The sequence below is a fragment of the Trichosurus vulpecula genome, chromosome 4 (genome assembly GCF_011100635.1).
Source record: "Trichosurus vulpecula isolate mTriVul1 chromosome 4, mTriVul1.pri, whole genome shotgun sequence".
NCBI classification, from domain to species: Eukaryota; Metazoa; Chordata; class Mammalia; order Diprotodontia; family Phalangeridae; genus Trichosurus; species Trichosurus vulpecula.
The window spans coordinates 126,987,121-126,996,995 of record NC_050576.1 but is presented as its reverse complement, the minus strand read 5'-3'; the positions used below and the strand labels follow the sequence as shown (position 1 = coordinate 126,996,995).

Sequence of the window (9,875 nt, the reverse complement as noted above, 5' to 3'; positions counted from 1 at the left end):
ATCACATCCCCTACCTGACTTTTCAGAATAGACATCTGGTTGAACTGAGAAATCTCTTGCTATCTTTCTTCCATCTCATCTCGTATGTGACTGCTCCAGGTTGATAGGTAGTGCAGTAGATAGAGTTCCAGACTAGGGGTTAGGAAGATATGAGTTCAAATCTAGCCGCAGACAGTTTCTAGCCATATGACCTTGAGCAAGCCACTAACCCTTAATCTTTCCCAGTTTCCTTATCTGTGAGTTGGGGATAATAGTGGTATCTACCTCCCAGAATTGTTGTGAAGATCAATGAGATAACATATATAAAGTGCTTTGCAAACCTAAAAGCACTATATAAATCCTATCTGCTGTTATTATTACAAAACGAGTTAAATGGAGACACAGTTTCTGTGATCTTGGAACTTAACACTCAAGGTGGATAGGAATATTAGTAAAATGAATATCTAATGCAATCAGACTTACCAAATGGAGTCAGAGATCTTTCCATTGTACCAAAGAGTGGGGAAGAGTACGTAAGAGATATTGTAGATGTGGGATAAAAAGGACTTGGCATCTGATTTCGTGGTGGGGATGGGATGAGAGAGAAGGGAAAAGTTAAAAATGACTCAGATTATTTGGAGAATGAATGATGGGGAAGATAGTGCTACCATCAACAGAGATGGAGAAATCAGAGGGAAGAACTGAGCTCTTCTCCAAGATGGGGGTTCCAAGAGAACTCATTAATGAGAGAAGAGTAATCAGGAAGCTCATTGGTTTGGTCCTGACCATTTGATAATCAACAAGAGATTGCAGCACAGTAGTGAAGGCCCAACTGAGATCGCATGAATTTGTGAGTGTCTAGGATATCACTAGAGCTAAGGAAAAGCACAGGTTTTCTCCAGCAACACTCACGCTATACAGAGTAGAGAAAGCAAATGGTTGGAGTTACATATTACGGGAATTGACCAAAAGGAGGGATGTGTATGATCCATGTTCTCTTTGGGAGCTATATTTTCCAGAATCCTATGCATTAGTTTATCAGTTTTTGGGCTGTTTACTTTGAGCAGAGGATAGGAATCTCGTGGTGGAATCAGATGTAGGGTTAGGATACTAGGGTAAGGAGGAGGAGATAGGGATAAAATGGTGTCTAGGACCTGCCTCTGATAAGAGTTGTGTATTTCTGGGCTTTTGGCAGATTTGAATTCTTTAGACCCTCTTTGCTGTCAATCTTTCTTTCCCTTTTCTACTTAGTACTACCTGAACCACTAATATCTAGTTCCTCTACGGCACAAAATCTGAGAGGAAGTTTATGTTTATCATACCACATGCACCCAACCTTCTGTGGACCATAGTTATGTTCACCTCGATTTCTGAATCTTGTTGCTTATGCTTGACTGCCTTGAAATTTCACTAGTTGGGGATCGGCAGTTTGTGGGGAGTACCGTCCCTCGCTGTCTCTCCTAATCTTGGATGCAATTAAATTGACTGGTTTAAAGCCCTGTTATCCATTTCATGGACATGGAACATATTTCAGCCCTAATCCTGGGTTGGAATACATTTGCAATAATTAATTGTACTAACTATTATGTACTTAGGGTTAGAGCCTCTTGAATGTAATTAGCAGATTTATGCAAAATAGCCTAGCCCTTCATAATTCAAGGATCTGTAATTTCACCAGTGGAAATACTCTCCACTAATGAAGATCACAAGGGGGTCTTTGTGAGTTGCTGTGGTTTAAAAACAAGAGCAACAATAAAACAAACACAACAAACAAATGTGCCCAGCTGGCAGTCAACTTTCTAGTAAAGAAACCTTCTAAACTTAGCCGCACTGGTCACTGGAGCATAGATTTAGAGCCAGAAGGAATTGTAAAAGTCAAAGAGTCTGAACTTTGCACTTTACAGGTGATAAAACTAAGGCACAGAGCGGTTAAGTGACTTGCTCAGGGTTACACAGTTAAGAACTATTTGAGGCAGGATAGTAGCTGTCGTAGATTAAAATTTCACTAAGACTTTGGGGCTACCCTTCTATAGTGGTTTAGGGTTTGCAGTGTTTTTTTTAATCCATTTAATGATCTTATTTGAGCCTTAGAAAAACTCTGTGAGCCACTACATTATTCCCATTTTACAGATGGGGAAATTGAAGTTCAGTTACTTGCCCTAGGCAACACAGCTTGTAACCCAGTAAATAGGACTCGACCATCATCTGGTATCAAATCCAGTGGACTTTCATCATGCCACACTGCCTCTGCTAACTGAAACTTACTAAATCACCCCACTCTTGTCTCTTCTATAACCAAACCAAGCTTAATTTCATTCATCTTTTCTCATAGATACTAGTCTTCATAGGATTATGGGGTTTGGAGCTGAAAGACAGAGATCATTGAGATTAACCTACTAATTTTACAGATTAAGAAACTGAGGACCAGAGTAAGCACAGCAACTGGCCCCAAATCACATAGGCTATTGCTACTAAGTAGTAGCAGCTAGGTGTTGCAGTGGGTAGAGTGCTGGGCTTGGGATCAGGGAGATCTGAGTTCAAATCTGGCCTTAGATACTTACTAGCTGTATGTTCCTGGGCAAGTCACTTGACCCTGTTTGCCTCAGTTTTCTCATCTGTAAAATGAGCTGGAGAAGGAAATGGCAAAACACTCCAGTATCTTTGCCAAAGAGCCCCCAGATGGAGTCACAAAGAATCGGACACAACTGAAACGATTCAACCACAAAAACTAAATAGCAAAGCTGGCCATGCTTTTGAACCATCACTGATCTGTTTTGATTTGTTGTTTTTAAGTAGTATTTCACGAATCACAGCCACACATCACCAGAAGAATATTGTTTTTTAAAAAGACGAGTCTTTGTTTTAGGGAGAAATGAGATCATTTAAACAACTACCTACTTTTCAAAGGAAATCCAGCCCATTCCCCTATTCAGTTCTGGCCCCAACTCATCGTCCATTTTCTGTCTAAGATAAATATGCTGTGGATGTTCTCTACGGGTCATCCATACAACAGTATATTGTTGTTTGGACAATAAACATTTTTCATTCATTTGATTTTGCATATGTAGATAGGTTGCATTTAGGAGGCTCTGCAATGTTTTGTGATGGATTATCAGCACAGTAGAGGAATAGGGAGAACCTCACCAATTATAAGGAGTCCCTCTTCAATTTGGACACTGACAGTGACAAGCACTTTTGGTGGGTCACCTATTCCTCCTTTATTCTTCACTTGGTATTAATGATCAAGGTTATTCAAACAAGGTCATCTCTACTGTTATAGATTTCATTTTTTCTTATGTGACTGGCATATGCATGGGAGGCACCTTGTTGGAGGAGAGCCATTAGGTGGCATTTTGCTCTTCCGACCCAAATGCATATTTGCAGTCAACAAACAAGCACAGTGGGATCTTGCATTCTCTGCATTTTTCAGTTAAATATATAACTGTAAAAATATGGTCTGCTGCTGTGAACATTATGTTGAAAAATCTGATTTTGTAAAAGGGATAAATGATGGAGTGGTCTATTAACACTGCAGAAGGGTTATTTGCTTTACAAAGAGACCTCATCATCAGATACCTTTAAGTAGCTGTCTTCCACAGTTTATTTTAAATCTGACCTTCATTAACAAAAATTCAATTCACAGACAACTTTTTAAGAACCTATGTCTTACATAATATGAGACAAAGATATACAGGCTGTTTTAATGAAGGGCGAATGAGTGATTGGGAGAGAAGGCTGATAACAGAGGTAAAATCCCAGGCAAAGGACAACCATGGCACAAGTGAAAAGGAGACGTTTTGTTCAAACCATCCAGGAAGACAGGTAAATGTGAGATTGAGGGGAACTTCCTCCTTTCTTCTGGCTTATAGTGCTTATATTTTGTGCTTTCCATTTCAGACCCCTAGCTCCTAATGAAGCCAGGCTAGGGACTAAATTTTTTTTTCCCTCTGTTTTCTTGATCCCTTTATTTCTATAACTGGCATTAAGGAAGTAATGAATCAGAGATAAGCCACTCTCCTCCCTCCCAAGCAGTTGGGGATTGAAGGCAGAGACTTCCTTTGCAAGACAATCAGTCCAATTAGTCCAAGCCACCCACATTTTGCTGCTTCTATTTCCTCTTCTTTCACACTATTCTTTTTTAAAAAAATTAAATCTTTTTTTTTTTTCAATCAGTAAAATCCTCCTTCTCGCCTTCTTCCCCAGTTAAGAATGAGAGCAAAACAGATCCCACATTATAAACATGTATGCTCAAACAAAATAAATTTCCCCATTGTTCATGTCAAGAAAAAATTATGCTTCATTTTGTACTCTGGCTTTTTCATCTCTCTATCAGGAGGTCGGTAGTATGTTTCATCACAATTTCTCTGGAATTGCGGTTAGTCATTGTGCTTATCAGAGTTTCTAAGTCTTATAAAGTTGTTTGTCTTCAAAAATTGTTATACTGGTTCTGTTCACTTCACTCTGCATGAGTTCATACAGATCTTCCTAGGTTTCTCTTGAGATAATTGGGGGAATTAGAAGAACCAAACTGACTCCATCTTGTGACTTAATTCTGGATCTAGCTCAGTTCCCTTTCTATTCAATTATGGGCCTAGCCCAATTTCTGTCTTGTGAGAAAACTTTATTCAATTTTGGGAATTGGAAGAAAAACTTTATTCCATTGTTTGAACCTAGCTCTGTGTGGTTGGGAAGTTGGACTACCTCTACCTGCTGCTCAGAGACCCTTAATCAAGGACCCAGGTTATGCTGATCAGCAACTCAGGAAGATTCAAAGATTGATGCAAGGAGTTTTCTCACAATTATGCATCTCAAATAACCCATATGTCTTATCTGAAAACTGACCCCATACTGGTCAGTCAATTATTTTCTCCATGTTCCTTTGACTGAAGACAGATATTTGGCAGAGTGAGATACCTCTTTTTCTGATTTCTGGAATTGCACCTATTCACTTATCCTAATTCCAGCTTGGAAAGTCCCTAATCTTTCTTTTAATTAGAAATTGGATTACCTAATCTTATATCCTATTTTATATCTCATTTGTTGTTTTCTTATAATGCATAAAAATCTATCTCTCCCCCTGCACTCAGTGCACTATCTCTCCATTGCCAAGCTGTGGAAGGCTTGGTCTTGATTTGTTATGAACTTTGCATACATTACTTAATAAATTGATATGCTCAGAAATTTGAACCTTTGTTTCCTCAGTTACTTCATCTTTCACCTACCACACTTTGAAACCACTTCCTTCATCATTTCTTTTTTTTTTTGAGGGGGGAAGGCAGGGCAATTGGGGTTAAGTGACTTGCCCAAGGTCACTCAGCTAGTAAGTGTGTCAGGTGTCTGAGGTCGGATTTGAACTCAGGTCCTCCTGACTCCAGGGCCAGTGCTCTACTCACTGTGCCACCTAGCTTCCCTCCTTCATCATTTCTTACAGCGCAATAGTATTCCATCACTTTCATATACCATAATTTGTTTAGCCATTACTCAGTTGATGGGTACTATCCCTCCCCTTCTCTGATTTCCAATTCTTTGCCACCACTAAAAGAGCTATGGATATTTTTATACATCCTTAAAATTTGTTTTACCTAGGACTATTCTACCCTCAATCTACCCTCTCACTGATTTGCTTTTCCCCCTTTTTCCCTTTTATTTTTCTGTTGAGTGAAATGTATTCTCTAGTCAACTGTGTATATATATTCTTCCTTCTTTTAAGCAATTCAGGTGAAAGTGAGGTTTGAATGCTACCTGCTTTCCTGGCCTATCCCTTCCTCATTTATATAAATTTCTACTTGTACACCTAAATTCTGTGAGATAATTTTCCTTATTTTTCCCCTTTTTACTCCTCAGTGTATTCTTCTTCTCTCTTTCCATTCTTCTTTTAAGATCATGAAGGCATAACAGAACCACTCCCAGGCCTTCTGTCTAATTAGACTCTTGCTGTGGTCATTGGTGAAGAAAGAATTCAGATGGGACACATGCATTATCTCCCTATATTAGACTATATGGAGTTTATCCTTCTTTAATCCCTTACGATTATTAATTCATGTTTACATTTTCATGTTCCTTGTTGACTCCTGTGTGAGCACTTCAAAATTTTTACTCAATTCTGATCATTTCACCAGGAATGCTTAGAAGTCCTCTATTTCATTAAGGGTTCATTCTCTCCCCACCACCTCCAGTATTGTATTCAGTTTTTCTAGGTAAGATACTACATATCTTTTGCCTTCAGAGCAGAGTCTCAGTTCTAGCTCAGTACGAAGCCTAAAGAGAAATAACCAGGACAGAAATCTTAGACCAAAGGGGAGCTTGCCATTCTACCACTTTGAACCAGCCAAACTTTCCATCTGACTGATAGCAGCTGAATCTAGCAGTGGTTTACTGAAATTCCAAGCAGGATAAGCCTACAGGCATGCTGCTCAGAGCCAACCCCAGGTGAGGAACTTGCAGAATTCAGACCTGAGAGGTAGTGATAAGACTTTGCCTTGGATCAGACAACTTTGGGAGTCAGTCAATATATATTTATTAAGTACCTACTGTATTCCAGGTACTGTGATAAGTGTTAGTCACTGGAAGCTTGCAGGTCGCCAGACCCCTGTGATCCTGGAATAATTTAATACTCAGTATCCCAAGAAAGCAGCAGCAGAACCAGCATAGATATTTCATCCATAAGCGCACAAAACTTGGCTTTAACATCAGTTTGGAACCCAGGAAGGATGTTGGAAGAAGGAGTAAAGAAAAGAATCTCACCATAAAAAGATTTTATAGTGATAGGGATGCTCAAGATGCAAACCAAGAAGAGAATGAATCTAAAATATCTGTAAACAAATCCTCAAGGGAAAACACAGCCTGGACAAAAGTTCAACTAGAATTCCTGGAAGAAAGGAAACGAGGTTTTAAAGGGAATTTATAATGTTTTTATAAATGAAAGAAAGATTAGAAGGGAAAAACAGAAAAGAAATGAGAACTTTGCAATAAAGAATTGGAAAGAGAATTAACAGCTTGGCACAAGAAGTATAAAACCCTGCCCAAGCAAAAAAAACTCCCTGAAAATTACAATGGACCTAATAGAAGCTAATGACTCCACGAGACCACAAGAAATATTAAAACATAACTGCTCTTCACTCTGGAATTCCACTCTTAAGTTCAGGAACCCTCCTTAGTCTGCCCTGGGTCTATGACCCAGAACTGGATAGTGAACGCCAGAACTGTCAGATGGCACCCGTTCCTGTGTCCTCCATATGCAATTTAGGACATCTAGTTTAGGCACCTCTATATGCAATCTAGGACATCTTCTTGACTGGGTGCATAGTTTGTCCCTGCGTTGGAATGCTCCACACCAGGACCTCTGGCTAATCCCCATTCCTAGTGTTCATAGACCCCTCAATCTGTCTCCCTGTGCCAACTAAAGCTGAAAAAAATGACTCAATGTGATTTTTTTCCTTGGATTTCCCAATCCGAATTTGGGAAGATATGTTTTCTAGATTTGTTTGATCCATTTAAAGGAGTTTTTTGGAGGGTCATGGGGAACTTACTATGTAATTTCCTGCTATACTGCCATCTTGGCCCTTCAACCCATTCTAAAACCTTAAAGGTCAGCTTCTGATCTTAACCATCAACTGAAACTGCTCTCTCCAAAATCACCAAAGATCTCTTAACTGCCAAATCAAATGGCTTTTTCTTAATCCTCATTCTTCTAGCTCTCTATGCTGCTTTTGACACTGTTGATTATTCTTTCTCTTGGACATTTTCTTCTCTCTAGGTTTTTGTGACTGTTTTCTGTTGGCTCTCGTCCTTCCTATGTGACTGCTTCTTCTCACTCTCCCTGCCCCTGCCCGCTTTTAAAACATAAAGCTCAGGATTCTTTTTATTGCCTTAACTTTGTTTCTTCGTTTTTGTTTTGAAAATGAGCATTGGGTATTTCAACATCAATTGATAAACATTTATTGCACCTACTACGTGCCAGGCACTGTGCTAACGTGTAGTGTTGTCATATCATATATACTTTATAATTGCATATTTTGGTAATAAATTAAATTGATGATATTTCAGATAATTCATTCAATGTATTTATGAAATGAAATTAAAAAAAATTCAAAATGTACTTCTTACTAGGATAAATGAATAAAATCCATGCAAATCTATGTACATAAGTTAAAATTAGCTTTTGTAAATTTAACCGTGATAGTCTGTAACTTGTATTGCTTGTCCTTTTCTCCCCACTGCTCTTCATTTTATGGGCTAAGAATTTAAAAAATTGTTGAGATTTTTATTATGTTGATGTGTTTCTTGTTCTACATCATCCTTGGCCAGGCTCTGTGCACTTACCATTCTCTGCAACAAGCAACCTAGCATATGCAGGATAGCCTGCTAGGACAGGTTCTTAGATCTGCTTTTCTAGGAAAGACTGCTCAAAAAAGAGGTTAACAATCCTACTTTTAATTGCATTCACTAGTTCAGGGGAAGGGTCAGCACCCTAAATGTCAGAGAAAATACAAGCAGAGAAAATACAAGTAGAGAAATTGGAATAAAGACCAACAGACAGGGCTCTGACTACCTGATCACAGCAATATTGCAATACACTTTACGTACACCAAGGGATCGAGAGAACCTTTACATCTGAGCAGTCAGGGGGTCTGAACATACAGCTACTCAAAGTCTTGACCAGGGAATCACAAGGTCCTTCTCATAAGTGAACCGAACCCAACCCAACCCAACCCAACCCAACCCAACCCAACCCCACCCCCACCCCCCAAAGCAAAATACTAAGTTAGAGTATATATACACTTCTCAGAGTCAGAAGGCATCACAACCCTCGTGACTCAGTGCCTAATTAACTTAGTACCCAAAGGTGTGAAAGCCTTCCTACAAGCAAGCCTTCCCTAAGCAAGCTTCCCTCCCCCAGTGGACTCTGTGACTCAGGATTTATAACAGCTGTGAGCTGGGCCAGAGCTCAGAACAGATCACAGAGGCCTACTAATGGAGGGGGAAGATCTTCCTATTCCATTAATATTACACTTGATTAGAAGCATCTGGAGCACTGGTAGTGGAAGTTTCTATAAAATTTGCAGTGGCTTCTGTGGTTTCCCACAGATGGTAATGTCATTTATCAAGTGATCAACATCTTTTTCCTATTTGCCTTGGGCTAATAATTCCTCACTAAATTCTGTCTCTTCAAGGAAGAACTTCTAGACATCTTCAGTATTTTTAAGGTCAAGTAACTTTGGGAGTCCAGCTTCTCTCTCTTTGGCAAGCTTATATTTCTCTCTTTACTCTTAGAAGATATTGAAGTTAGAATCTCTCTGTCTTGTGAAGTAAATGGAATAGCTGATAAAAAGGGCCCCACACATACCGATATTGATATCATTATGATAGCCTGCCATATTTGCTGCTCTTGGTGTAGGTGGAAGCCATCCCCTGCTGAACCCCAAGCCAAGTAACTTGTCTTGCTCCTCTTCGTCCCCTTTCCTAGATCTCCATCTATGTCATGCCCATTAACCATATGTGTCTCCAAAGGGGTTGTCTTGGGCACCCTTCTCCCTCAGTATTATCTTTCTTGGCAATTTCATCAACTCCAATGGGTTCGATTATGCAGATGAGTCTAAGATCTCTATATCCAGTATGAACCTCTCTCTGAGCCAAGTCTTGTATCTTTGGACATCATGAACTGGATGGACTATAGAAATCTCAATCCTAACGAATCTACAATAATCCTCATTACATTCTCCCTCATCTCCTCTAACCTTTAATGTGTTAAAGTTTCCTGTTATTGTTGAGAACATCACCATCGTCCCAACCACCCAGGCTCACAATCTTAGTGCCATCCTCAACTCCTCAGTCCCACTCACTCTACATATGCAATCTGTCGATAAGTCTTTTTATTTCTTCCTTCACATTTCTCC

General features: G+C 39.4%; 1 pseudogene; it reads right to left on the bottom strand.

Moving 5' to 3' along the window:
- Positions 1 to 8,214: 8,214 nt before the first annotated feature.
- LOC118846831 lies at positions 8,215 to 9,356 on the bottom strand (annotated as a pseudogene).
- Positions 9,357 to 9,875: the final 519 nt, after the last annotated feature.